This window comes from Cajanus cajan, chromosome 5 (assembly GCF_000230855.2).
Source record: "Cajanus cajan strain Asha chromosome 5, NIPB_CcT2T_4, whole genome shotgun sequence".
In the NCBI taxonomy this organism is placed as follows: Eukaryota; Viridiplantae; Streptophyta; class Magnoliopsida; order Fabales; family Fabaceae; genus Cajanus; species Cajanus cajan.
The window spans coordinates 45415915-45431629 of NC_138521.1; the positions used below are offsets into that span (position 1 = coordinate 45415915).

At 33.7% G+C, this 15715-nt stretch overlaps 1 long non-coding RNA gene across 1 annotated transcript; it reads left to right on the plus strand.

The window, feature by feature from the left end:
* Nucleotides 1–6274: 6274 nt before the first annotated feature.
* Nucleotides 6275–7533, plus strand: LOC145958319 (uncharacterized). Its single transcript, XR_014434053.1, has 2 exons — nucleotides 6275–7296; nucleotides 7398–7533. It is a non-coding gene; the product is annotated as an uncharacterized LOC145958319 (long non-coding RNA).
* Nucleotides 7534–15715: the final 8182 nt, after the last annotated feature.

A 15715-nucleotide genomic window follows, 5' to 3' on the forward strand; every position in this document is an offset into this window, starting at 1 on the left:
GCGTATTGAAGTTTCTGAAACTTCAATACGGCCGTACTGAAGTCAGTACGACCGTATTGACACTTCAATACGACCGCAGCGAAGTCAATACGGGCGTATTGAAATTTCTGAATTTCAATACGACCGTATTGAATTTCAATACGACCGTATTGAAGTTCAAAAATTTCAATACGGCCGTATTGCTCCTGTAGGCCGTATTGCGCCTATTCCCTATAAATATGACGTCAATTGGACGTCATTACACACTTTTTCACTGAGTTTTGACTCCCTCCTTGAGTATTCTGGGGTTTTTGAGCAGTGTTCTGCCCTAGAAATCTCTCTGGGAGTCGATCCGACGAAGTTCTGGAATTCCGAGCACTTAGCTTGGAGATTCGAACCTAGTCGAAGGGAAATCCTCCGGATTTCCATAGTTAAAAGTTTTTAGGAAGGAGCGAGCGAGCTTGTAGAGCGAGGGAACGCCAAAAAGCTTCCCAGTTTTACTCAATATATAAAAGCACGCTTCAAGAGGTTTCTTCTTAAATCCTTCCTTTTACTGCTTTCTGTGTGCATATTTAAACTGTCATCATGTAGATAGTTAATTTATAATCGCTTATAATAAATAGGGGTAATTTAGTAATTTTACACTATTATTTTAGAAATAATCTGTCATAGGGAACCCGAAAGGGGCGCTGTGGGGTGCTAACACCTTCCCCACGCGTAACCGACTCCCTTACCCAACTCTGGTTGTAATGGCCAAAGTTGATTTATAAAATCAATTGCCTTATCCCTTTTTCCAATGTTTTGAGTAAAACATTGGTGGCGACTCCACGAACCCTCCTTTTGCGAAAACCACTAATCCATGGAGGGTCCCGCTTGGGATTAATATGGATTGGTGAGACATTTAATAAATAAATTGGATAAGATCGACAAGGTCTCAGTTTGAGAACAAGTCGTTCTAATAATCCAATACATTTTCAAACTAAAATAAAAAGCGAGCTCGACCGTCTTCGCGAATGCCGAAAGCCCGTTCGGGCCGGTGGCGACATCCCTTTTATTGATAATTATTTATATACATGAAGTTTAAATTAACTGATTTACCCTAAAACGTCTACATGATTATTCTTTTTATTATTTAGAACAATATTGGTTAAGAATGAAGAAATAGAGGGAGGGAGAAAGTTTGACTGAAATACCTCTTGATCGATCTTTATTAGATCTTCAAGTATGGAGACTCCTAGGTGTTTTTTGGCTACCAAACACACTACAATGTACCTCATAAAATCTCAAGAAATACAGGAGGAAGGAGAGAGAGAAATTTTGAGCTATATAAGATTTCCTAGACGAATTTTTCCGATCCCGGGAACAATGCCCGAGTCTACTATTTATAGACTTTAGAACTAACTAGAATGACTCATTCTGGTTTCGGAATGACTCGTTCTGGATCAGTTTACTAAGAGTAAAATTTGGATCTAGAATGATCCGTTCTAGTGTCAGAACAACTCGTTCCACATTTGAATTTAACTCATAACAACCTGTCTTGGAACGACCCATTGGGATGGGAACGGCCTGTTCCCAACTAGGGTTTCTAGGCCTTTTTAGTAGTTTGGAACGGCCCATTCCAAATCGGGAACGGCCCATTCCAAATTGGGAACGGCCTGTTCCAGGCTACTAAATCACCCTTATTGAGCTTTGGGCCTTCTAATATCATATTGTGTCGTTTCTCGGCTTTCGGGAGCTCATTTTCTTCATAATAGAAGTCCATTTCTTTGTTTGCAGGTCCAGACGAAATTAGGTGTCTGCAATCCTTAGTCAATAATTGAATGAGAGGGTCACCTAGTGTGTGGTGATTTGGTCCATGGCTCCTAAGTTGCCTTATATTGGAGCGCCTTTTGGCAATGATAAAGATTGGTATAACATGCATATAAAGTTAAGAGAACATGTCACAAAAGTCTTTTATATTATTTTGATAATTAATTATATTAAATGTGTTTGATTTCATGCGATGAATAAACCTTGAATGTTGGGTGTATTGTGTGGATATTAGCTATTGATGTATGTTGTATTAATGTTGTCTATATACTTTGTATGTGCTATATATGGATTACATATATTCTCATTCTTTTGTATTTGTATTGTTTATTATTTTTGTTTAGGATGATCGTCATTGTAGGAATAGAGTAAGTATATTAGTTATGGTTTGGGTTTAAAATGATTTTATTATGTTATTTCATTGTAGATGTTTTGTATATAGTCGATTTGTGCCTTCATTTAGAAATTAAAGATGAACCATGCATAGTATCTTCTATAGAAGTTTGAGATGGATGATGCAAAGCGAATGAGCACACCCATGCATCTATTGTCCACTTTAGGTATGGACAAAGATTCAAAAAAGGTAGACCAAACTATGTACAGAGGGATGATGGGATCTCTCTTTTATCTCCCTTTGTCCAGACCAAACATTATGTACATCATCTATTTATATGTCAAATTCCAATATGATCCAAGGGAAGTACATTTAACAACTATTATGCGTATTTCAGTGGCGTGATTTTAGAGGTGTTTAGGGTATCTTTTGAGTGGAAAATGATTTGTACTATCTAGTACAAGTTGTTTGCACAAAATTTTTCAGCACACCTCTTAGATTCTTTTAGGGTTTCTTTAGGCATAGAAAGATGACCAAATCAAGTGAGAATGCAAGGAGAGTGGGCGGTTATGCATGTGCAAGAAAATGTTTACACATGGAAATCAAAAATCACATAGAACATGCTAGGACTAGGTAGCATGCATGAATGACTCCTAAAAAGAAAGTTATATGTCACGCCCACTATGTAATGCAATATGGCATATTTTGTTCATGTGTTTCATGCAAAGTGTTTGGCACATACATGGAATTTATGTAGACAAAATATAGGAAAGAAAATGACAAAACTTTAGGTGGATTCAAAAAATCAAAAAGCATGTTCATAGCATGTTCTTCATGTTCATGTGAGACTCAAGAAAATGAAAAGCATGGCAACACCTAATAATGGAAACCTAAAATGTTCAAGGAAGGTTCACAAGAAGCAAGAATATGAACCCAAACATTCGGTCATACAAAGAAAGCAAAAGAGAGACAAAGACCGAATGGAAAGAAGACAAAGGAGACAAGGAAAAATAACGTTTACCCTTGATGAACCTTGGCTCTTGATACCACTTGATGGCTTCCTCCTTCCATGGATGATGTAGAGTATGAAGGGGAAGACCTTGCCCTTGATCTTAAGCTCACCAAAGGTAGACAAAGGGTGACTTAGGATGGGAAAAAGGATGATAGGCGAGTAAGGAGAGAAGGGTGGCGGAAGTGATTATGGGATGGTGTTTGGTGCTCACAAGGTTGGCTCACTCCAAAAGTGAATGGAGGCCACTCTAGGGTTCCCACTCTCCAAGGGTGGAGATAGGAGAAGGTTAGCCAAAGTTAACCTAGTGACTAAGGAGAGGATTTGAGGCACAAAAGGCTCACTCAAATTCTATATAATCCAAAGTATTTACAAGTGGTGGGGTGTTGGGTATTTATAGGAGGGGAGGCATCTAGGGTTGCATTTGGAGTAGGAAAATGCATTCCAAATGAAATGCAAATGAACCCTAGATGCAACTTGGTGGCCAAGGATGGAATCTTTGGGTTTAGATTGGCTATATCTAGGTGCATGATAAGACCATGCAACCTTTGCCCTCCACTTGGGCCTAAGCCTTTCTAACACCAAAAATAGGTCCAATGGTCACCAAATATGCGTCACCCTTTTAATGTACACCCTAGCCCAAAATTAAAACCCTAATCATCTAAAGCACCCCATAATACAAGGGTAAAATGGGAAATACAAGAGAAAATAAATCCTATGACTAAGATACCCCAAAATACAAGGGTAAAATTGGAAATACAAGTAAAATAAATTCTATGACTAAAATACCCCAAAATACAAGGGTAAAATAGGAAATTAAAGACAAGGGCAAAATAGGAATAAAGAAATAAATGCTATAAAACTTAGGAGCTAAGGTCCAAAAATGGCCTTACTATCCCATTCCTCTTGCCTCCTTTAGTATATCTCCTCTTGGTCTTCTCGGCCTTAGTGTTATTCCATCACAACCCAGTGAAGCAAATTGATTGTGTCAAAGAACAAATCTAGCCTTGTAGAAAATCTCATCTAAGATTGTACAGTAATTCTAGCAGCTTCAATTAAACAAACGTCCGTCGGCAATAAGAATATAAGTGAGATTATTTTCATATCCATTCCAATTAAAAGGCACAACAAAAGGTATCCCACTCTTGTTCAACAAAGGACCAATAGAAATGCAACTAATTGGAGTTGAATCATAGGGTTTGCAATTTGAAATAAAATAAAGCGAGATAGAAAATAGACCTTTGAATGTCTTTCTTCTGAGACAAGAGGCACTGGAGAATGCACTCTTTGCAAAAGAGATGGCCCTTGTGACAGCTCATAGGGTCATTAAGGATTTGAGGCAGAGGCAGCAGGCATCGAAGGGCTTAATGGAGTTCTTTATATTGAGGATTTGGCGGCGACGAAGAGGTTGTCGTCGGTGCGGAGGAAGCGGCGGTGGCGTCCGACGAGAAGGATGGCGATTCCGGCCATGCCGGGGAGGAGGATGGAGGCGAAGGCGACGAATTTGAGGACGAGCGCGGCGGAGTCGTCTCGGTAGAGGTCAGAGCCATGGTCGGCGCAGGTGGAGTTGGTGCACGAATGGATTCCCGACGATCTCCGGCTGCGGCGTCACTGGCGGAGGCAGCGGGGGTGGCTCCGCCTTAGAGCTTCGGTATGGCGGCGGCAGGGGTTAGGATCCAGAGCCTGGGCATGTTCGGATCCAGAGCCGTGGCGATCGCGGCGGTGATGCAAAGCGCAGAGGCGGCCTGCAAGCTCAGCTCCTGCTCCGTGAAAAGCACCTCAGTGAGCAGCTTGAGGAAGGAGGAGAACGGCTGCCTGGTGCCGCGCGCTGATAGTGCAGCGACGGAGTCAGCGCACGCAGCTCACACTGCAAAGTCTGGCCAGGGGGAGCACCAGCTCAAGAGGAGAGAGGCGGCGGCGTGGAGTGGCGGAGGCAGCAGAAAAGGGCGAGGGAGGGGGCGGAGAGGGCGATGATGAAGAGAGAAGGGGTGTGGGGTTGGGAGATGAGGAAGGGTATGTGAAGAGGTGGAGAAGGGGGTGTGAAGGTATCTTTCTTAGTAGTGCAAGAATAGTTTTGTTAATATTGAAAAGAGAAGAGTGCACGCTTTGATCAATTGTTGCCTATATGTGCTTTTGGGAACGGTTTTATGGTTGTTGTCAAACAAAATACCAACAGTTTACAAAATTGTTGCCTTTATGTGATTTTGGAAACGGTTTTATGATTGTTGTCAAACAAAATGCCAACAGTTTACAAAATTGTTGCCTATATGTACTTTTGGGAACGGTTTTATAATTGTTGTCAAACAAAATGCCAACAGTTTACAAAATTGTTGCTTATTCCATATTTCGAGAACATTTTTTTAGGCGTTGCCTAAAAACTCGTTGCCTAATATAAAAAATGTTGTAGTCAGAAAAACCTAAGTTTAGCAATCATTACCTACTAAGTGTAACTTATATACCCTTATTGAAAGAGTTGTCTACCTTTGTTGTGTTTAAAAAGATGGCTTATTTAAGAGGAAGGAAAAGAATAAAAACTATTTGATATCTTATTTTATTAGTTGAATAATTTTCAAATTTTAAAAAAATTGTAAACTTGATTTATGTATTAATTAAAATTTTATATAAAATATATATTATTAAGTAAAATAAGTTTAGATAAATTTATTTCTAAAATAAATAAATTTTTTCTTTTATATATATATAAACACCGGGAAGTAGTATTTAATTACTGGACTTGTAGGGAGGGAGATAATTAAAGTGGTCAATTTTGAATGAAAACTGTGGGACACTGCTAGTCTGCTACCCCTTCAGAATGATTAGTGCATCTTTTGTCAGAAAAGTGTAGGGATTAAATATACCAAATATCCGAGTGAGCAATAATCCTCAAAGTTCGTTATCGTCATTGTAGAAACAAAGTACTAAAATTTTCCAAGGGATACAGAGGAAACTAGGTCACGAATCCCTAGTGACAAAAGCTAGCGAGTATCACTATCCACCCTATCATCATAAAAGCCAACGAAGAAGTCAAACTTTGCTACACTGACAAAGCTTGGATAGTCGCAATTAAAATATAGGCTCATAGGAACTCAATTTTCGAATTTCACTATTTTAATAGCAACTATCATGTTCCTGTGCCGCTTTAGTCACCTACTTTGAAAAAGAATTGGTGGCATTTTCTCCTTTCTTGCTCCCCTTGTCTCCTACGGTCCTACCACACCAATCAATGATTCAACACCTTGATGTTCATAGTCCGTTCAATATTTTTGTTCATGAAAATGATTTACACTATATTTTAAAATTAATAATTAAAAATTAATATATATTTATATGTATTAGTTTTGTTGATAAATATATTATCTAAATATTAATAAAAATTAAATCTAAAAACCAACTTAATTTCGTATCTCATGACAAATCATACAATCATTAAATTAACACACCTGTTTCGAAATCTCTTCTATATTTGAATACATCCAAGTTTTCTCAAGTTTAATCCGGGTCATATATGCCAGCCAGCCATTAATATTCACACCCAAAAACAGCTTAATTAATTGTTTTGTCTTTGCAGCACAATAGACCATCCAAATTTCCAAAACAGTCCAAACCCTCAAATTCCTAGGTATCTTATTTGGTTCTTGTCTTCACACCACAACCATCATTACCTCACCAATTTTCATAAAGTCACCCTTCAACCTTATATACCCGTAGTTGAACACAACTCAGGTTGCTGCCAACAACAGCAAAACATGGGTCACATGAGCTACAACAGAGTCAGCAGTGGCAAGGTTTCAAGGTGCAGAGGGTTTAGATTGAACCCCAGAAAGCTTTATGTTCTCAGGTTACGCAAGAGGTTCAACTTCTTTCTTAGGCTCTTTGACAATTGGAAACTATCATATGGTGAGGCTATTCAACTGCTGAAGAAAATGGTTGGCATAAAAAGTGGCTTCAGAAGAAACAACAGCAGAAGTTTGGTGAGGGAGGAAAAAATCAAGGGCCAAGATGATTGTAGAATGAGATCATGTGGTAGGTCCAATTCTTTCTATGCAGAAGCCATTGCTGATTGCTTGGAGTTCATTAAACGAACATCTATTTCATCTATGGACCAAAGTCATCAAGACCCAATTAATCATATTCAAGATAGAAGAATTTCATGACTGGCTTTTTGGTATAATGAATATTTTATATTATATTAGTTCATATGCAGAATTATCAGCTTTGCTTCCTTATTTATGCATTCCTTTGTTTATTTTTTTCTTTCTTTTTCAGTTTTAGGATTGCATGAGAAATATAGCTACTGGCTATTGCTCTTCCTGTGAATATTTCATCTCTAGTTTTGCATCGGTAATGGGTCATTCTCTGTAAAAATGTTTGAGAAATGTGAGAAAATATTTAATGGGTTGAACAGTGAGCGTGTTGATTTTTCTTCTTTGAATGGTGGCAAATTGCAGCGAAGATTCCCATGTTTGGATTAGTACCTAACACGACATTAATTTTTTGACTAATTAAGCATAAAGTAAATAAAGGGAAAAGTATTGTTGACATTAGAGAGAGGGGGGACAATCATGTCCTTGAATTTATAATATGTTTCATTGTTATAATTAATTTAGTACCCATGATGTTCTAACTATATTAAATTGAGTACTTTTGATTCCCATATGATTTCACTGTTGATGCTGAATTTCTTGTTGGGCAGTCTTATGAGCTTAGGTTTTGGTTTAAATCATTTAACAGTTTGATTCTACTAATCTCACCGTGTAGCCGAAAAATGAAAGAAACAAAAATAAACTTTTCATGGATTGAAAGCTTTTAATGAATGTTGAATATTGAATCAACCATTAGTTAAAAATTAACGAATCGTTGAATTAAAATTCTCAATAAATAATTTAAGTTACACTGCCCAATATAATTTACAATTTAGTTAACAAATTTTTATAATATTTAATTTTCCCACATATTTTAAAATATAAGTAATTTTTAAGAATAGATTATGTAATTGGATTTCTAATTTGCTTATAATTTAATATGAAATATTATTAACACAATATTATATGATTCATAATGAAATTTATATTTTACACAAAAAAAAATTACTAAATAGTTTAAATGTACAAAAATCTTAAAATAACTTATGTAGGACACGGTAATGTTTTAGGATTTAATTCCTCTAGTGAAGAGATTTCACTTTAAAAAATAAATTATAATAATCATTATTGATTAAAAAATTAATAATATTATTATAATTAATTTTAAATTTTATTATATATATATATATATTTAATTTTATCATTAAATCAATAATTATTATTATATTTTATCTTCTTAATCACACACTTTACTTTTAAAGGGGGGACATCCAATCTTACAATAATATCGCAATTCACTACATTCTAGGACTGGGATAGCATAACAAAAGTGAAATTATGCATAAAAACATAATCTAAAACTTATAACACCTATCTAACTTGAATATATTCACCCTAATTACGTGGATCGTACAAATTTAATAACTTTAAAATATTTATCTTATCTACTTTTCAAAAGCTTTGTCTTTTAGTTTTTGAAAAATATATGCATTTTCAATCATTATCCAAAAGCCGAAAAATGCATCGCAACAAACAAGCTATATACAATTAACAAGGAACCGTTGCAAGGCATTGAGCAACGCAAATACGATCGATAGAAAAAATGAAACATATTTTTAATACAGTTTGTCTAATTCATTATTTGTTATTACCTAAAATTTTAAATTGAGGGATTTATCCCATAATTTGCTATTTAATAAATTTTATTCAATAATTTTATAATTTTTAATAAACTTAATAAATATAAAAACATGTTAAGATAATCAGTGGGGGATTGATATATATATATATATATATATATATATATATATATATATATATATATATATATATATATATATATATATATATATATATATAAGAGGATTATAATAATATCGGTGTAATTTTTGGTAAATTCTCTGAAAGACCACTTTCACAAGTGGTCCATGGGTGGTCAATGAATAGCGAATGATTTTTGACCGTAGATATAACATTTAAAAAAATAACGGTTGTGATTAAAATTTAATCAGTAAGATTTTCGAATTGCAGAGTAGTCCTTCGAAGTTTGGTATTTTTCCGTATCGTGTAGGGTTCCGTTTATGAGGTAAGTGAGGTGGTAGCAGGTGGGGGTGTTGTCATTGTCTTTGTTCGGTGTTGGCAAGCGTGGGTGAAGTCGGCGGCGCACGGGCGGCGGCGCACAGGCGTGGTGTTTTGTTTGTCGCAGTTCGCAAGGCGTCCGAAAATCCGTAAACAAAATTTTTTACAGTTAAAGAAATTTGTTTTAAACAATGAAGGCATTTTCAAATTCGTTTGACATTTTTTGAAATTCGTTTGACATTAAGCATTATTGGTGGGTATTTTAGTTTCCGTGAAGCTGAGATCTGAGGTTAAGGGTTTGTGGAATTTGGAGTTGGAAGAGGTGATTGTTGATGCGTTTCTTCAGGGCATTGCGCAGAAGAAGAAGAAGATTGTCGTCGGGTGTGAACATCGTTGATGGATGAATTTTTGGTTTTGTTATTTGTTTCCATTTTTGTTTGGTTTTTTTACCTATTTTTTTAAATTTTAAGTTAACATATGTGGTGCTTTAGAGGTTGTTGAATGTAGGTTTAGAGTTAGGTTTTGTTGAAAATTGGGTTTAGGGTAATGGTATTGTTGTTTACCCCATTTCGTCCGTTTATCTAAAAATGTTATTGACAAATTTGATGTTTGTTATTGACAAATTTAGTTTGAGATGAATGGTAACACAGTGCGGCATGGTATTCAGTTAAGGCGAAGTCATATTGAGTGAATGCAGTCTGAGGTTGTATTTTATAGAGATGATGTTTGTGGGGCATTTGAGGAAGTTTAGGTACGTTATTGTTTTACGAAGTTTATGAAGTTGATCCATCATTTTGTGTGTATACGTTTGTAATGCAGTTTGTCCCCCCATAGATTGTTAAACACAAAATTTCGTTAGTTGAAGCAGAGAATGCAGAGATACAGGTGTAGGTTAAAGAACGTGGAAAAGTTGTGTGACTTTATGAGCAGATGGTCGTGATGGTTAGGTGTTTCCGTAACCCTTAATGTTGTGAATTTTATACAATGTTGGGTTTGTTAGCAGAATACAAATTTTGTGATAGGTTTGGAAGTCCGTGATGAATTAGTTGTGCAGCATAAAACGTTATTTTTAGGTGTGTTATTAATAATTACAAAAGTTGTGGGAAAAGTATTTGATGGTTGAAGGAGAATTGTGTTTAAAAGTGAGGTTGATTATATTCGTCTGGGTAAACAATGGTTGATTAGCAATTATAAATGATATATAGTAGTTTGATGAAATGAAGATATGTATTTGTTAGGTGATATTGCATGTTAATTTGTTGAAACGTTAAATTGAACAGATTAGTTAGTATGAATTTGGTGTGGCAAGTATATATTTTTTGGGTTGGTTATGTGAAATATGATAGATAGGTTATAGTTATGGTGAGTTGTGTCGTAAAGTGTGGTTTAAGTTAGAATGTGGGAAGCGGTTTGAAGTTTCATTATGTCATTGTAAATTTAGATATTTAAGATATTGGTATGTTAAATTTTCATAGTTTTTAATTGGGTATGGATTCGTGCATGTTTGTAGCAGATGAAATTGGTCATTAACTATTGATTGGAAGTTGTTAATGGTAGAAATACTGATTTAATAATGTCAGTAATGAATAGTTATTTTAGTGTTAAGCATTAAAATAATAAAAAGCATGTGATTAAAAATGGATTCGTGTTTTTGGATGTAGAATATAATTAAAAAACATGTTTAAATACTACATTTAAAGTACAATTATATTGGATTCATTGCATTTAATAAATGACAAAATATGATATGTGATTGTTTGGGTGAGTGTTGGAAACTTGGGAAGAAAGGTACAATTATATTGGATGTCTTACAAAATACATATTCAAAAAAAGGAAGCAAAAATTAATTGGGCCAAGTGATAGTAATTTTTGCATCCAGAATAAGCATCAAAAAATGTCCAGCACAGCACATGATGTTAATGGTAAAGGTGTAGGTTGATTCGTGAAGTTGTTTGTCTGCATTGAATTTATGAAAGTCCAATATTTTGACAGAATTCTGCAGCTCTGATGTGGATGGTGCGTTTACATTCATTATGATCACCGGATACCAAATCTAACGCAATTTTCATTCGAACAGTTTCTTCATCAAGGGTCTGAAAATGTGACATTGTTTGACATAAATTAATATGCATAAGTAAAATAAAATATAATTTGAATTCTATTGCATTATTTGCTCACCACTTTGATTAAGTTTGGTTGGAATGCATATTCCATATCCATCCATTGCAAAACCCAAATAATAGAGTTGTTACTGTTATGCATTGGAAAAGAGAAATTGTCAATGTAAAATTGATTATGAAAAAGAAATGTAAAGTAAATTAGTATTGGTTACCTATGGCCACAATTTGGAACTGCCCTTCCTTGCAAAATATCCCAGCTTTCTCCATGTACTAATTTCTTAACAAAATGTTGAGGATAAAAACTTGATTCCATCATTTGTATTATGACATTGGACTGAAAGAGAAAAAAAGTATGTATGAAATTGATAGTGAATTTAGCATGGTTGATTTATTTGGAGTTAATTGTGACATACAATTCGCATCATGTTGTCACGTCTACGACCAAATCTTTCCTCCTTCAGATAAGAATCCAAATGGTATATTACATTGTCTTCTAAGCTAAGAACCATTAAATACCAGTGTCCGCTATATTCCTCAATTGGCACATATATATATCTATCAGAAGGAATATATTGTATTAAATGTGTAAAAAAAATGTAGTTAAATAAATAGTTTAGTATTTGATGTGAAAGAAATATGGAATGAAGTATACATATTTTAATTTTTTATATGGTTTCATCCAGTGTTTGGCATATGTTTCCAATAGGTCTTCAATTGTGTCTCCTTCAATGATAGCTCTCTGCAAATATGACAATTTTGATACATGTTATTAGGTGTAGTAAACAACAATTAGTAATCATCAAAATGTTGATAATAGATGTTATTTGAACTTTATAATTGTACATTATAAAAAAAATTAAAAGTAAAATTACAGTATTTTACTGTAAAATTTTTATGACAATATTTACAAATTAGGAAAATTATTAGTGACAAAACAAAAGTAAAGTGTAGTGGGTTGTGGACTTGAAAAAAAACAAATGTTAGAAAAATAAAAACAATGTAAGGTTACCGCAAATTCTGGAGGAAGAGACCAAATGGTTTGGTCAGTAATCTTGTCCTGCATATCAGTGATCTTCATTGACATCCAAGTAACAACCTAATGAGGTTAGAGAGCAGAAAGGTTAATGAGTATTGTTGTACATGAATAAACATTATGAATTAGATAATTGTGACGTATACCTGACGTTTGATTTTATTTCCAGGACTTAAACATTGTAATTGTTGTCTTGTAACCTCTGTGTAATTGATTTTTATGAGTACTTCACTACAAAAAAAAAATTACAAAATTAAGTAAAATAAAACAAAAAAAATTAAGTTGTAAATATTTAATACAGTATGAAGGAGTTATGAAAATGATAACCTGAGTTTATTAGTCAGGGTAAAAAATATAGGTGCATAGTCGTAATTGATCTTTTGTTAATGCCATGTCTTGGGTGGGCCTAAAGATTGAGTTGATTTTCTACAATAGAGTTGTGTTAGACGAGTTGAATGAAAAAAAAATGTAAAAATGCTTACCCGTGGCAAAATGTGGCCTACACCAACGATACCATCTAACTCATCATCGCTTGATGGTATATGTTCCACATCTGTGTTGTTTGGTTGTTGAAGCTGGTTTTTTGCATTTTGTGTTGACTCAGTTGGTATGTTAGGTATTTTAACATTGGTTTGTGCAGCTAAGTCGTTAAATGTTAAGTTTCTGTAGACATTCGATTGCGAAGGTGACTCCAATGACCCTTCATTAATTGTTGGCTAAAAAAAATAAATTGTAGTCAGTTGAATGGAAAAACTAATTTGATTGAGAAGTAATTGAATGTATTGTAAATGAAATGTAAAGTAAAGTGTATAGCATCTTCCGTTTGAGTGGAATGGAAAAACTACTATTTTGATTGTAGTTAGGTCGTTGGGTTGACTGACGATGATCAACTTCCACTTCAATTGCATTCGTCTTGTTAGAAGATGAATATCCAACTATATTGTTATTGCTCAAAATGCTTTTACCAATCATCTTACGCTTACTTGGTCTTGTATCAACTTGATTGAGAATGTGTGACTGATTGACGAACTTGCGTTGGGATTGCTTTGTCAATGGAGATGAATTCCGAGAATATATTCTCTTAGGTGTGGTGTTTACTCCAGTATCTTGATTTGTAGTTGGTAATGTTGGAGAATTTTGTTGAACATTCATTGACCGAGAAATTGCACTGATAGTTATGTCTCTTGTAATATTAATTTGAGACTCAATCTTTGCAAGCTTCTGATGTATTTCATTTAGTTGTTTTTCCATTTCCTGGAGACAGTCATTAACACCCTATAAATGAAGGTTGTAAATAAATAAGTTAGTATATATGATTCAGGTTTTTCAATAAAAAAAAAGTATAAAATGTTTCATGCGAAACCTGAGTCATGTTAGAAATGAGTTTTGTTGCGGAGTATATGGCCTGAATAGTTTTCTGAGCAAGTAGTAGTTTAATTGCATTCTACAAAATGAACCATTAAATGAATTCAGCATATGTATGTACGTAATGTCAATGATTTTTGAGATGTAGTAGAAAAAAAATGTTACCTTGGAATGATTTTCATGTTGGTTGGTTGTGTCAGGATTATTGGTTAGAGCAATAACTTCTATTGGCCTGTAAAAAAAGTATTGTTTAGCAAGCATGGAACTTCCATGAATGAATACAAGTGATTTACAATAAATGCATTGTTAAACTAACCAAAAAGAAGTTGAAGTGGTTTCAAACGCTTCAGCATTTGTTGACGACGTAATAGTTGGACTTTTGTTTGTTGATGGCTCTGCCATTTCAATAGTAATTGGTTGTGTGTTCATGCGGTTGGCATAAGGAGAATTCATAGCAAGTGGTGAAGAATGTAGTTTATTTGTGTCCATTGTAAAGGAGTAAAGTGTGTTAAGGTTTTGTAATTGAGATTTAATTTTATTATATAAATTTTGTAGACTTAGGGTTAATAATGAAATTCATTAATAGTTGATTTAATGTTTACCATGTAGGCACCGAAGAATTAATTGCATGCAGCAGTGATATTTTGTAAGAAATGTGTGCTATTTTTGTACCGCAAACCGTAATAATTAATTTTGTAAATTTTTTTTTTTAATTTAATGAATTGTGACAGCAATAGTCATATTGTGACGCTTCGGTGGATGCTAGGATCGTGATATTTGGATTAATATCGAAAAAGTTTTGGATTAATTGATGAGAGGGACGGATACAGGTGTCTTGGAAATTTAATGTGGCTCCTCGGGACAGTAAAAGCTTAATGAAACCCCGCAAACAGCGTCCATCATTACGTAGAACAGTAGTTTGTAACATTTGGTTGGGCTTTAATTGTTAAAATTATGCTACTTTGATTGGCCTTTCGTTTTCAAAACTTTATCAGTTATTCAATGAATATTCAAAAACACCATATGTAAAATTAATTATTCATGTAGCGAGGTAGTGGGTAAAAATGTAAATGTGATGTAGTGAACAAAAATAAATAGTATTATAACAAAATTAGTTATAATTTAAAATTTATGATACTTACATAATATTTTGCAGAGTGAAAAATCATTTGTGTCATACTTAAGAAATTTCATATTAATTTAATGTTTATAGTCTACAAATGCAGAACTTTTGATTATGATAGTTATTTATATAAGACTTTATAATAAAAAAAATATAAGAAAAAATTTAAAGAAAAAAGAAATACAAAATTTGTGTCATTTGTTAAAACAATGGTTAATTTATTTATTATAACATAATTTGAATATTATAAAATGAATATATATAACAATTCATAGGAAGAAGTAATTATTTTGAGAAACCATATAAATGTTTAACGGTAACACAAATAATGAATTTTTCGTGTTTACAATATTGGTATTTGAGTTTTCATTTTTTAATAATAAAAATTTTATTTTTGATCAAATATATAATATTGGTTTTTTAGTGAAGAGAAAAAAAACAATTGTTACAAATTAGATATTAAATTTATATATGTTGTTATAATATATATTAAAGTTTTTGTTAACATTAAAGGCTTTAGTGATAGAACTACGGTTTAACTATTAAGTACATAATTCAAACATTGAATGTTAATATGAATAGTATGAAGTAAAGTTTTTATAAATTGTGATGTATGTGAGTGTTTTGGGTTTAGGGTTTATTGTTTACGGGTTAGCGTTAGCGCTTAGGGTAACTTCTCTGATGAATCACTTATATAAGTGGTATATAAGTGTAGCATGAATTTAAACCATAAGATACATATAAAGTAATAGACCATATGACAGTGGGTCCAATTTTCCGTT